We start from the raw sequence: 15,322 nt of genomic DNA on the forward strand, positions 1-15,322 counted from the left end.
CGGTGCATTCCACACTTTTATGACTAAGCCCATAGCACATGTCTGTGTAACTGGTACATAACATGATACTAAATCAGTCCGCATAACTAAATTGCAACATACCATTGATTTTAGTCACTAATAAAACACATACATGTGCTTCAAGTGGTTTTAATTATCTGTTTATTATTAAAGCATGTTTTCTTTGCTGTGTTTCTATAAAGTTTTGATGTAAGAAAGAATTATTTGTCCAAATTTAAGCTCAACTATACTACTTGATACATTTTTGGACCAGATGAACGATGTGAAATGGCCCTTTACCAAACTATTGTTCTTTAACTTTGGCCTGCTAAAGGTGGCACAGAACTCATGCCTGTGACTTGGTGTTGGAGGAAAGATAATTAAAGGTCTGGATTGCATTGATAGGACTTTGTCATTAGCTTCACAGAAATAAACCACCTCTTGGGCCGAGGCCAGAACGATCTGTAGACCTGACTAGCATACTCACAGCTCTCTGCTCACAGTCTGTTCCCCTCTCTCTCTGATCTGATAACTCTTGCCTCTGTTACTCTGTCTTCCACGCTTCATTTTTGTTTTTATCCCTTCCCTGACAGCAGAACTCTAACTCACTCCCACTGCTCCTTTCCTCTCTCCCTGATCTTGCACAGCACATTGTGACTTGGGGGTTTGGAAGCTTTCCTGTATCATAAACGTGTTTTCTCTCCCAGTTTTGTCATTTCCCTAAGTAACACTGTTCAGAGTAAATCTACTTAATTCCAGTAAATTTTTCCACATCTCTGACTTCTTAAGTTCCTGATCTTCCTGTATCCACTTATCTTTCTACTCAGATGTCTCATTAAAACCTTTGGAGAGGAAATCAGCAAAGGCTTCTGCTTTGTCTTGCTTTCTCTTCTCCCCAACTTTCCTTTACCATTGAGGCAGAGATGCTGTAGGGCCTCTCTTCTCAGAGCCCTGCTTTCTTCAGCAGTCCCATCCCTTCATCTCAATCTTCCATTTTATCCTTTATTCTTCCTAGAGCTTTTGTCACTTTCCCCTTTCAGTACAATCCCATTTCACTTTATCCCACAGTCATCTCCCCTTCCTTGTCTCTCCATCAAGTGACCTATTTACCTCCTACGTTACAGGTTCACCGAATGAAAAATTAAGCTTCTCTCCTCTGGTTCCATCCAAGGCCAAATTCTACCAAAACGTTGATTGCCAAGCCTTTAGATGATGTATCCTCATCCTGCTTAGCATCTCTCCCTCAGTTTCCATTTTTGGCTCACAGATATTAACAGAAACATAATGGTGCTCTCAGCAGCTTATACTCACTAATTCTAAAACAAGGATCTTCATTCCTCTTCCAGCTTTGTTCATTATGCTTGGGAGGAATTATTGACAAACAATACAGGACGTGGTTTCTTTACAGTCGGAATCCTCTCTCCTTCATCTCTGTGGATGATTAGACAAATGCTAGATTACTGGCTTGCAGAGACCTTCATCACTACTTTTTGATAAGTTAATTTGATATTGCCTAGTTTCCTTGAGCTCATTTGTCTGCATCTGCTCCTTTGTCTTATCCTTAGATGATTTTTGAGGCAGGACTGTGGGGTTTGTCCAAACCTCACAGAACTCTTCCCACAGAGGAGTCTCAGTCCATGGCTAAGGCACCACTTGATTTTGTTAGTAACAGCCATACCTTAAAGGCTTAACTGAAATTCAGCTGTACCTAAAAGCACATAATTGTCAATAAACCAGCTCTTATTTTTATTGGAATTGTTTAAATTTAAGGCCTTTTTCAGTAATTTAGTCTTCTTTGTAATTAGCAATAGTGAGAAACATATGGTTATTCTTTTTGATGTGAGCAACTAACCATAATTTGAGATCTCGTAGGTTATTCCCAAGGGATGGAGAAATTGATGGCATAAATATTCTTTGATGTTTATTTTTCTTTTTTTCTGAAAAGGTTTATTTCTGAGACAGAAATTACTTCTTTCTTGAAAACATCAGGATTCAAGCTGCCAGAAATAATGCATCCCCAAGTCAGTACCCAAACAACAATACACTGCGGACTTTTCCTAAGGCATACATGAGCATTAGTTCTTTTTACATCTTCAGTTATTACTGAGCTTTGCTCCACTTCTTCATTTGAGGCCTCTTCTCCATACACATATTTCCTTGCATGTTCCAAGCTAAGCAAAACTGTCTCACTATTTTTATTTGGATTTCTGTTTTGAATCTGAAAACTCCTGGCTGCCTACATAGAGGGCTTGAATGACCTCTTACAAATATTATAAATAAGCAGCAAGTCCATCTCAATGCAAATAATGCATCAATTAAATGGACATTTCTTTCAATAATTGTATGCAGATGCATTTACTATGGATTTTGCTTCATGTTCTGTAAAATCCCAATAGATAATAAAACTGGTTTTGTATTTTGGTTTTGTAAATCTCTGGAAAAACTCTTTCACTCAAAAAACAAAGGATTTTTCACAGATGACTGGAAATGCAACATTTACATTGAGATATTGAGATACTGAGATATCTTCATTCTAAAGTTGTAAGAAAGATATTTTTTATGCAGTAAGAGAGACAAAAGCAGTAGAAGTCCCATACTAACACTCACTGTGCTCCATTTCAGAACCTGTCAGGTACCCAGCCAGAACCTTTGCATGTAGCTTTAGGCTTTGCTGTTTGTGTGCATTTGGAAGACTGGCTTGTGGCTATATGATTATGTCCTGGGATTCTGCAGTGTCATGAATAAAAGGCACATCACAGACTTTATAATAAACTGTAAATAATGTAGTACAGCCCTTGCTAAACCATGTGTAAGAACCCAGCAGTTTCACTCACACATTCCATAACTAGTATTTTGCTGTCACTATTTATTAGTACATTTTAACCAAAAGCTATCTTGTAAAGTCTAATATTTTATGATATGTTAAAGAATGCATAACATATTTCTGTCAGGAAGAATCCTTTTCAATTGCCTTAGTTATTCCTTTGTACTTTCAATTCTAAATTTGTTTGTGTAATCTTCTGTACATAGCCTGTATGCAATTACTGTCTCCCAGTAGCTGTGGGGTAAAGAAGCTAATTTGGGATTTGTATCAATACTTCGTGTCATTTCCTTGGACCTTAGTTCATGCTGAGACACCCTTTGCTGCACTAGTAAACCTACTGGAGCATTATCATTTTGGCTTTTGTATTCATCTATAAGTTTTAAACCTCTGCTAATTCTGAAAAATAAGGATCAGTTCTACCAATGCTGAGTTCTACTGGATAAAGGAACATATGAATATGCCTTCACAAACCCAACAGACAGGAGTGTGCCCTGCCCTGCTTCTGGGATGGACTCCTCCAAGCCTGCTCTAGTCAGAGAGCTGGTTTGTGTCAGTGCAACGTGGTGTCTCTGCAGTCACGTTTGCTGAGAGATGGAGAGAGTTTTGGGAACAAGGCTCCCTAATGCAGCGGTGTGGCTCCTGGATCGTGTCCACCAAGCTCATGGCTGCTTGTCTAGGCAGAATGACGGCTAACATTTTGTGGTTTATACATTATGTTATTCACTTGACAACATTCAGATCACTGGGGCATTGTCTTCATCCACCTTACACAGAAAGTTGAGCGACACCTGTTACAGCTCTGTATATGCATCCTCAAACGATATGTGCAAATTTCTGCAGCCCCATGAAGAAAGTTCTTTTTCAGCCTCATTTATAGTATAACAAAGTAGTTGTTATAAACTGTAACCTTTCAACACCGATCTTGATGGATATGCAACAAAACGATAAGGGTTTTGAGAAAAGCAATTGCAATGATCTAACTATAATAATACCTAGCTCCTGTACTGTCCTTTTCATCAACTGATCTCAGAGCACTTTAGAAAGGAGATCAGTATCATTATCCCCATTTTACTCATTGGCTTCATTTTCCTACAGTGCATTGTCCTGATTTGCAAAATGTATACAAAACTCTTTATATTCATCTTTCAGATCTGATGTGAAGTGGGAGTTACACTCACTCTGGCATGAGAGGGTGCTTTTTGCCTTTCACATCCTCCAACCCCTACGCACACAGACCCTTCTATTTTTTCCTGACTGAGTGGTTTTGCAGAGCAGAGATCAAAAGGAAATTTATCAGTATCTGTCTCCCTTCAGACCATTGAAGCCAGACTTCTGCCAACAGTGTAGCAGCCTTAAAGCTGAAAGAACCATCAAAAAAGGGGAAAGAAAAGAAAGAAAAGGTCCCATGGCTACACTATCATTGTCAGATTATGGAGGAGGAAATTGCAGTGTGAGAGCACCACAGATGCTTTGAAGGTAGGGAGGCAGGGGATAGGGACTCTGGACTCACTACATTGTTGGTTTGTCCTCCAGTCCCCAAAGACTCTTGAGCTCTGAAGCTAAAACAGCATTCTTGTGTATTATACAGTTGTTGTTAAAGGTGACCTAAACTGCTTCAAACACATAAAATTCATAAGAAGTTCCAAGTGCGTCAATTAAACATAATCCTTCCTTCATCTAGCTACTAAAACTGGGGAAGTAGGATTCAGAACTTCCTTTGCTAGAAAAACTCTTGTGTATGAATGCTGAAACCTGGAGAAAAAAAACTTACTAGTATGAATTTTTCCAGACTCCAAGGGATTCAGGCTAGAGGTTGTCTGAAGCTCCTTGTCTAAATACTCAGCCAAGACTGCTGAGGTGATATTAGACAGCGCAGACTGTTCAGCTAAACCAGAGGAAAACCCAGTGGTTCCTTTCATGTCTGATGTGCTCAGTACCCTTTAACAGGATCCTCTACCCACTGTATTCCAAGTGACTTCACTGGAGCACTGGGAAGTGTTCTACTTCTGCATTGCCTGAAATAATCATGTTAGCTATGTGATTCACTGATGAAAGAGAGGCAGATAAATCCCTGAGCTCTGAACTTGGATAGCAGAAAGAAATGATGGATGAACCTTCTGCATTGCCAATTCAATTGGGTTCAGATAATGAATCAAATGTTTAGCTGCCTACCCAGACCGTATCACCCCCAAAACTCTCCAAACAGCTAGATCTGACACTGGGACTTCATCCAGCTCCCTTTGAAATCAATTAACAGACTGATGACTTCAGCTGGGAGGCCATCAGGCCCTAGGGCTCAAACAGGTTTGTTCTCGCGTGACTTACAGATTGTTTGGCATTGTGGCTGAGATGGGGACAAGGTTAACAGAACACTAGTCAAAAGATAAATCTCCAGTCAGGGAGAAATGGGACAAGTGAAAATTCAAAGGACTTTAAAAATCCTCTAAGAAAACCTCTGGTGTCAAACCATTATAATGTATTTATTTTCTTTAGAAAATAGTTGATTCAGTTTGGCTTTGTGGAAAAAGAAAACCATAACCAAACCCAGAAAAAAGAAAACTGTCGCGGTGCTGTTCCTTGCGCTGATGAGCGCGGCCACGGGCTAGCTCAGTCTCCTGCACCGCGGCAACGTATGAGGTCGGAGTGGCAAGTCGGGTGAGCCACCTCCTCCCTGTGGGTCTTGGTTCCCCTCTCAGCGACGGCCAGCAGATGGCGTATGCAACCCACGGCAGCTAATCAAAAGGCGGACTCCTCTGGGCTCAGTTAAACAGGATTTTATTCAGGGGGAGAGGCAGCACGGGGCTCAGCACTCTCTGACCCACGGCCCAGAGGAGACCCCGGGGGCAGGCGTGCATGAGCTTTTAAAGTGGGGTGGAAACAGGGGTGGTGACAACCGGTCAGCCAGTCACAGGGATCGGGGGGGTTAACCGGGGGTGTGAACCATGGAACTGGGGACCAATCACAAAATGAGGGGAGGGGGTCTCCCGGGCCCCAGCCTATCACTCGGCACCCTTCCCGGAGGATTCTAGAAGCCAGGGAAGGGTCTCTGAGTGGCAGGCAGGCGACCACGAGGAGGGGGGGGGCGGGGAATGACAGCGACAGGTGCAGGGAAGGGATGAATGACAGAAAACGTCGGGTTTTACAATAGACAAAACAACAGATGCAGAAGGGAAAACCAATGCAGAACACAGGGGTATACAGTGAACTAAACCATTATAAAATAACTTAAAATATTACAAAAATAACTTAATAACTTAATAAAAACAATTCTCACACCACCACATCTCCCCCTTTTTTGTTTTTTCATGAGGAGTGGGACTGGAACGGAGGAGGGAGGTCAGTGATGCTGCGTTGGGTACCCCAGTCCATGCTCTTCTTCATCCGGATTTCTTTCTTCGTCTTCTGGGGTCCCCTCCAGCACCTCTTCCAACTCCAGTCCTTCCTCCTCATGGTCCTCTTCTGATGGCATGGTGACATGGTTAACTGTGGGGGAGTGTGAGGTGGCGGAAACCAAATTATACAACATCTTTTTTGTACACCGAACGCAAGGATAACAAGTAATAAAACAAACAAACACAGCAACCCAGTTTTATCATAGATGAAGCCCAACCGGAGATTCCCCAATTAGAAGACAGTCCGCCCAGCCAGTCCTTGGTCTCCCTTTTGATGTTGGTCACTTGTCGGATGGCGGTGTAGTTGTTCGGTTGGTGGACCAGCCATCCGACGACTGGGAGACTCAGGCTGAGCATTGCCAAGGCTCCGAGGGCTAGGTGGAACCTCCTCAGAGCGGGGAATCCGGCTCGGGTTGCTGTTATGAAAAACTGAAAGACACTAAACAAATATGTTACTTAAATTTGACAACAGCAGGGAAAGGGATGACTCCGCCCGGAGCTGATGTTCAGCTCTCCTCGTTCGATGTTTTCCTTTTTCGCCTCCACGCTGCTACGGTGACTTGCGGACTGTTGATTTTGCCAGACCCTGGGCTTTTGGGAACATAGGGCCTCACCCACTTAGCTGGAATCCATTTTGGTCCCGTGGGGGTGGACACGCAGGCGTACCCACGTCCCCACGTGACCAGATCGTGTGGCCCTTCTGTCCCTCCAGACCCAGGATCTCTGACCACGACCTGCGGTCGTTCTTTGACCCCAAACAGCGAGCTCGCGCCGAAGTGTCGGACAATGGGCGGATTGAGACCTTCGTAAGAACAATTCAGGAAATTAATGGTAAACAAAGCTCTGGCCAGCCTGACTGATGGTGACTCTGTCTTGAGGACCCTCTGCTGCTGATGTAGTACACGCTTGATGGTCCCATGGGTCCTCTCAACCATGGCTTGGCCTGTGGGGGAGTGGGGGATGCCGGTCTTGTGCTCCACCCCCCATTGCTGCAGGAAGCTACGAAGCTCCCTGGATTTATACGCTGGGCCGTTATCGGTTTTCAGTTCCCTCGGAATGCCCATGAAGGAGAAGGCGTGGATGAGGTGTTTTATGGCATCCCCAGCCTTCTCCCCTGTGTGGGCAGAGGCGAACACGGCTCCAGAAAAGGTATCCACGGATACATGAACATACTTTTGTCGTCCAAATTGTGGGAAGTGTGTGACATCCGTTTGCCACACCTCACAGCTCCTCAGCCCTCGGGGATTAACCCCTGCATGTAAAGTTGGAACAGCCTGCTGGGAGCATGATGGACACGCGGCCACGATCGCTCTGGCCTGTTCCCGCGTAAGGTGGAAACGGCGAACAAGGCCAGGCGCGTTTTGGTGGAAGAGCTGGTGGCTGAGTTTCGCCTGCATAAAGATGTTTGGCAGGGGGGCCATCTCAGCGGGGGCAGCAAGGGCATCAGCCTTCCTGTTCCCCTCTGCGATGAACCCTGGCAAATCGGTGTGTGATCTCGTATGCATCACAAAATAGGGTTGCTCTCGGTGGGAAACCAATCTAACTAATTTCGAGAGCAAGTCATAAAGTGCTATGTTGGACACTTCCTGTAAAATCGCCTGATCTGCTCTGGATACCACCCCCGCCACATAGGCGGAGTCTGTGACCAGATTAAAGGGTTCGGGAAACCGCTCAAATGCCCTAACGACAGCGGCCAACTCAGCGACTTGAGGTGATCCTTCCACCTCGGCAATATCAGCCTCCCACTGCTGAGTTTGAGGGTCCTTCCAAGTCAGAACTGACTTGTGGGACCTTCCGGACGCGTCTGTAAAAACGGTTAGAGCCTTGAGGGGCCTCCTACTGCGAACCTCTTTGAGTGATAATATAAATTTAGTTTCTGAATTAAAAATTTTGTGGGCAGGCCGATGAATAGAAATTTGCCCAGTGAAGGAGTCCAGAGCGAATTGCAGTGCTTCATTCTCCTGAAGCAAATGCTCCAACATAGCTTTTGAAATTTGGCCCGATCTCAAGCCAATTGGGATGTGAATACATTCGAAGTCACAACCGGCCAATTCTCTGATCCGGAACCTTGCCTTCCGGATCAGCTCAGCAACCAACTCCTGTGGCCGGGTCATCCTCTTGGACCGATGATGACTCAGGAAGACCCACTCTATGATCAAGAGTGGATCATTCCCTTCACGGTCCTTCTTCGGGATGCTCTTCCATTGGAAGATCATCCCATGGAGGTGTGGCAACTTTCCCATTATTATGAATTTGAAAGGAAGCTCTGGGTCAATTCTGTGAGCTTGTCTTTTGGACATAGCGTCCTGCACCTTTTCCAAAGCCTTTTCTGCCTCAGGGGTAAGCGCCCTAGGAGAACTCAGCTCCTCTCCCCCTTTCAATAAATTAAAAAGGGGGGCTAGGTCGTTGGTGGTGAGACCTAGCCAGGGCCTTACCCAATTCAAACTCCCACACAGCTGGTGGACATCTGCAAGGGAACTTACTTTTGTTCGAATTGCCAATTTTTGGGGAACAATGGTCCGCCTTCCGATTTCGAGCCCGAGGTACTTCCAGGGCGGCATCCGCTGAACCTTTTCTTCCTGTAGCTCAAACCCTGCAGCAACCAGTGCATCGACTGTCAGACCAAGCACATGGGAAAGCATGTCATCATTCGGGGCGCACACCAGGACATCATCCATGTAGTGGTAGATGATGGCCTGTCCCGCGGCTGCGCGGACAGGGGACAGCAAGGAGGCCACATACCACTGGCAGATAACAGGTGAGTTCTTCATCCCTTGCGGGAGAACTCGCCAGTGATAGCGTCTCCTCGGGGCTTCCCGGTTGATGGTGGGAACCGAGAAAGCAAAACGTGGGGCATCATCAGGGTGCAGAGGAATTTGAAAGAAGCAATCTTTTATATCTATTACAGCCAATTGCCAATTTTGGGGGAGCATAGTCGGGGAAGGCATCCCAGGTTGGAGAGACCCCATGTCTTCGATAACATTATTAATTTGGCGGAGGTCTTGAAGGAGCCGCCACTTGTCCTTCCCCGGCTTTTGAATCACAAAAACTGGGGAATTCCAAGGGCTGTCGGTTTCTACAATGTGGCCCTTGGCCAATTGCTCCTTCACGAGCTCCTCGAGCACTTTTAATTTAGGTTTTGAAAGCGGCCATTGCTCCACCCAAACTGGTTTGTTCGTCAGCCAATTAAGTTTCTTGGTGGGACGCTCGTCAATGGACGCTGCGGAAATTTCCACTGAGGGGTCGGGTATGTCAATTTTGACCCCCCATTGTGACATGAGATCTCTGCCAAGCAGAGGCTCCTTATAATCTAAAACAAAAGGACGGATGTTAGCTAATTGTCCTTTTGGCCCCTTAATTTGCACTATGCTCCTGGATTGTCTCGCCAATTGCAACCCTCCGACACCTTGAACGTGTCCAGCCACGTCCTGCAGAGCCCAATGTGACGGCCAATCCTGGGCTGGCACAACAGTCACATCTGCCCCGGTGTCTAAAAGACCAGTGATGTTAATTGTTTCCCCGCCCACCCTGAACTCACAGTCTACCCGGGGCCTTTCTTCAGTGATGGCTTGCACAGGGCAAGCCACCGGGGTGTTGTTCGGTCCCCGGGTAGGGATGATTTGTGCGATCACCTGTCCCTTAGGAATAAATGTGGGTGGATGGGTGCAGCGCAGCCAGAGGACGAGATCTCTGGGGTTGTTGACGAGAACCCCTGGAAGAATCTCGACCTCTTGCGGGGTGTACTTACAGTCCCCGATGATGACAAGCTCCTTTCCTTGGACTGGCCAGGCTCCTTGTTCTTTGGTGTTTATGGAAAGAAAGGTCCAATCCGCCGTCCTCAGATAGAGCCCTTCGGTGAGCCGCAGCCGATAAGGTTCATGCCTTGATGATGTTACTAAAATTGGCTTTGAAAGGTCATGGTCAGTACTGTATGTCAAATTCGGTGTGTCACGTCCGGTATTATTGCCTGTCTCAGTGAAAGGCAGCGTATCATTGGCGCTAGATGTTTCTTCCCCCTCCCCCGCTGCTTGGTCCGCCCTATTTCTATCTTCGCGCCGGGCGGACCTGCGCTCCCCCCTTAGTTTAACTGTCGGGAGCTATCTCCCGACCCTCCCCTGTTCCCACTCCCCCCGCCTTCCCCCCTTTTCTTTTTCAAAGCTTCCACGGCATCCCGCAGTGGGCAGGTGTTCGCCCAGTGCCCGGGCTCCCGGCAGATTAGACACCGGTTCTTCTGGGGCACATACGGTCCGCGTGTCGGTCCTTGGGTGCCAGACACTGCTGAAACTCTTGGTGTTATTGATTTCCCTTCCCGGTCGTTTCCCTGCATGTAGGGGACCTTTAGCTGACACACCCTGAGCATATCTGGAAGGGTCGGAGGGGGGTCCAGAGGGAGACTCAAAATTGCACTCCGGCACATATTATTTGCATTTGCAAACACCATCTCCCTCAAGATCCCATCCCTTACCGCCACTTCCGTTACTTGCACCTCGATTGCTCGGGTGAGCCGCTCGACAAACTTAGTGAAACTTTCCTTGGCCCCCTGCATGATCTTGTAATAGGGTACGACCGGGCCGTCTGGCACCATTCCAAAAAATGCGGAGACCGCATGCTCCCTGGCAATCTGGAGGGCTTTGATGGGGATATCTGAGGTTTGGTCCGATGGGTCGGCCCATCTCCCCTCACCCATAAGGTGTTCTAAAGTGAGGGGGTTCCCGTTGTCATCCACCGCAGTCTCCGGGTCTCGGAGGAGACTGGGCAAGGCCTCCCTGAGTTGCTGCCTCCATGCCGCTACCCACAGTTTGAACTCTGTTGAGTCAAGCAGGCAGGAGAACAGCTGCTTCAGGTCCGCAGGAATAACGACAGCAGCATCGAGATCTGAACGGAGCAAACCCCTGAAATAGGGGCTGTCCCGCCCATAATCTCGATGGGCCTTGCACAGATCCCGGATGGTGGACTGGGGGAACGGGTGATGGATCGCTCGGACCCGCTGCCCTCCTCGGGAGCCCTTATAAACGACTGGGGATACTGAAGGAACAGGGGAAGGCTGATGCATCCCTGCAGGCTCAGGCCCTGGCCCCGCCCCCTCCGGGCCCAGACCGTGGGAACCGGAAGGGGGAGCGTGGGAACCAGCAGGGGGAGCGTGGGAACCGGAAGCCCAGGAGGCAGGTCTTCCGGCAGGGGGCGTGGTTTGGGAACCTGATGATGTCATGTGGGCGTTCCCATGGGAGGAGTAGCTGGGAGGAGCCGAGGGTGGAGTTTTCAGTGAGGGAGGAGGCATGGGCGGAGCCCTTTTATGAAGGGGAGGAGTATAGGAAAGGAAGGGGTTGGAAGAGTTTGGGGCGGGAAGAAAAGGATTTAGAGAAGAGGAAGAGGGGGATGGGGAGAGCCGTGCCATGCGGTCTCCTCCATCTTGGGGATAAGGGGTAGGGGAGCCATTTTGTGGTTGGGGAGTCTCAGCTAGACTAAATCTGACACGAGGTTTATTAACTGGGTAAGATGGGGAAGGGTGGAATTCTTGAGCATCCCAGCCAGGGCTGCCCAAGAAACCCCGAGCAGTCTGGCTAGGACTGCCCGGGCGGGGGGGTCGAGAATTCCTGGGGGAGCCTGAGCCAGCAGGTTGGGGTCCTGCTGCTCCCTTCAGAATTCCCTTCTGGGGACAAGGAGAAGGGGAACGGGGACAGGGAGAACAGGGGGAGGTTTGCCTAAAACTGGGCTTTTTCTGCACTCCCTTGTTGGTAGTTGAAGCAGCTGCTGAGAGCTGCACAGCCAGATTAAAGAATTTTGTGGCTTGCTTGTCCCCTTGGAGCACCAGATCATGGATTTTGTTTTGTACAACCGTCCAAAACTTGGGGCTGTACACCTGCTCCGGGGACACATGAGGAAAGTGCAGGAAAAGCCACCTCACAAACCCCTTGAGCTCGCCCCTCGAAACCTTTAACTGGGCGAGCTCCACAACCAACTTAAAACTATAATACACACCTTTTTGGGCAGCGGAGAGTTTTGCGCCCATCTCTCCGAAACCGAAGCCAAAATCAGGGGCTCGGGGACACCTAACAAATCCCCCTTGCCTGCTGCCCACTCGATGACACCCAGACAAAAGCAAACTTAACAGAAAATGAACGCGGAGGTCACTCCCCTAAAACCGGGCAAAACCTGAAACCCAAACCCGGGGGGTCCGCACCGAAAAATAAAATCGCAGTGTCTAAAACCCCTGTGGACACTTCCACCCAAAAGACAACTGCCCGAAACTTAAAGTTTACAAAACTAAAAAGAACAAAAGAGCACCCCGAGGAGAGTAATCCGCAGGGGGATGAGGCTAACCACCACCCCCCCGAGCTGCGCAGCCTGGGATCCCCCCCACTCCTGGAGGATCCCTCCCGAAATTAGGGTCTCCACACCGGGAGCACCCTCCGAAAGTAAGCCCCCTCACGAAGAAGGCTTACCCCCTCCTGGGATGCGATAAAGCCTGGGGTCTCGAGATTAGCTGCCTGAAGAGGACCTGCTGGGCGCTTCAGGCTGTCCTCTTCGTCCCTTGGGAGCGTGATCTTACGAAGCCGCTCGACCAAGGGTAGCGGGGCGTCCAAGGACTTTTCTTCAGGCTCTTGCAGCCTCAGTCCGTGCCGCGGGGTCCGCCTCGTGTCCTGAGGGTGGGGGCCCCACGAACTGGGCGCCAACCGCTGTCGCGGTGCTGTTCCTTGCGCTGATGAGCGCGGCCACGGGCTAGCTCAGTCTCCTGCACCGCGGCAACGTATGAGGTCGGAGTGGCAAGTCGGGTGAGCCACCTCCTCCCTGTGGGTCTTGGTTCCCCTCTCAGCGACGGCCAGCAGATGGCGTATGCAACCCACGGCAGCTAATCAAAAGGCGGACTCCTCTGGGCTCAGTTAAACAGGATTTTATTCAGGGGGAGAGGCAGCACGGGGCTCAGCACTCTCTGACCCACGGCCCAGAGGAGACCCCGGGGGCAGGCGTGCATGAGCTTTTAAAGTGGGGTGGAAACAGGGGTGGTGACAACCGGTCAGCCAGTCACAGGGATCGGGGGGGTTAACCGGGGGTGTGAACCATGGAACTGGGGACCAATCACAAAATGAGGGGAGGGGGTCTCCCGGGCCCCAGCCTATCACTCGGCACCCTTCCCGGAGGATTCTAGAAGCCAGGGAAGGGTCTCTGAGTGGCAGGCAGGCGACCACGAGGAGGGGGGGGGCGGGGAATGACAGCGACAGGTGCAGGGAAGGGATGAATGACAGAAAACGTCGGGTTTTACAATAGACAAAACAACAGATGCAGAAGGGAAAACCAATGCAGAACACAGGGGTATACAGTGAACTAAACCATTATAAAAATAACTTTAAAATATTACAAAAATAACTTAATAACTTAATAAAAACAATTCTCACACCACCACAGAAAACCGTAACCAAACCCAGACATTCTTATTTGGACTATTCTGGTTCACCCACATTAGTAAAATGCATTGTGTTTTATTGTCAACAGATAATTATTTTGAACTTGATGACTGAGAGATGCATTTTGGTAAGGAGTAGGACCTGAAATTACCTTTTCAAAAAATATTCAGAATTACCTTTGAATTAAATAACAGGAGCATATCTAGCAATTTCTCCACTCCTAGTCAGGCAAGAGTTTAGCGCTTCTATATGGCAACTGGCACCAAGCAAATGGAACCTGACCAAAGACTGGAACACTGTCTCAAAGTTTTGCACACTGTCATAAATACCCAGAGATACTCAACAGGATGCAGTTGCATTTCATCTTCTTGGCATTTCAGAAATGTGTCTGAGCCCGCATTGTTGAACCCTTTTCAGATTTAAGAGCTGTCAGTCCCAATACTTTTGTGTGGCAGCGTAAATAAGAAAAGGATAAATGTTTTTAGGGAGGTTGTCAACATAGTATTCATGTACTTACAGAGGAAAAAACTCTATACATTACTAGCAGCTAGCAACAGAATTTTTTTCCAGGAAATAACACTGGGGTTTAATTTTCTTTTCTAAAGATGTAAAACATTTCTAATTGAAATATAAAAAACTTTAAATCAACCATTTTCTCATTAAAAAATACCAGACTGATAAAAAAATGTCACTTTCTGATAAGCAGAAACTTCGTGGTAAGAAAATGAGCCAGTTCTATTAATAAATCCTTGTATCTTCATAACTACTTGACAGATATTTCTGGACTCCATGGTTTTCCTTCCAAATTAACCTTTTTAATTTGAAGGAGAGAAAAGAACACAGATGTGTTTTGTCTTTGTGCAGCAGTTGGGTCACACTTGCAGATCCTTTTTGTTAATCTCCTAGTCTGTAGACACCCAAAAAGGAGTTTGAAAGGCCTCAAAGAATTAAAGTTCCAGGTATCAGTGTGGTGGTACCATTTTAGGCCACCTCTGTGAGAATACTGAGCTCATTTGGCACAGCTGACAGGAGCAGCTCCAGGGGCAACACTCTACCCAGTGTGGCCATGCACACTAATATGAAAATATTCTAAGTGTAAAAGATTCTGATATAAAAAGACTACATAGAGGTGAGACAAATGAGACCATACACACCCTAAAGTGCATTTTTCTGACCCTAGTCTGCTTCCTGAGAATTGTCTCATGAGCTTTTGGAGGGTGACAGTGGTCTGAAGATTTTGGGGAAGGTACAATTTAGTGTATGCCTGTACAAGGAGCCCAAATGCCAGAACTGAGACCAAAATATTTTTTAATCCAATTTTCTTATTATTACCTTCCACTTAAGTTTAAGGCAAATGGAAAACAGAGAGATCCATGTTACTATTTTTATAGCTGTTTTCTGGCTGGTTCATAGTCTGGTTCTCAGGAACTCAGAGGATTAGCTGGGCTCGCAGCACTGAAAGAGAATGTTCAAATGCAAAACATCTTCCTTTACAATGAGCAGAGAACATGGCAATATTTCCATTCCTACTGTCTTTCAAAAACCAACTTCATGAAAAGTAACTTGAGGCCGCAAACCACGTGATGTAATCCTGCTAGTGGTAAAAAATAATCTGAAAAAAAATGCTATTTTACCTACTAGTTAGTATTTCTGAAAGTTATCACATATTTTTAATTTCCACTCATTTGTGGATTATGTGAAAG

This window comes from Hirundo rustica, chromosome 5 (genome assembly GCF_015227805.2).
Source record: "Hirundo rustica isolate bHirRus1 chromosome 5, bHirRus1.pri.v3, whole genome shotgun sequence".
Lineage (NCBI taxonomy): Eukaryota > Metazoa > Chordata > Aves > Passeriformes > Hirundinidae > Hirundo > Hirundo rustica.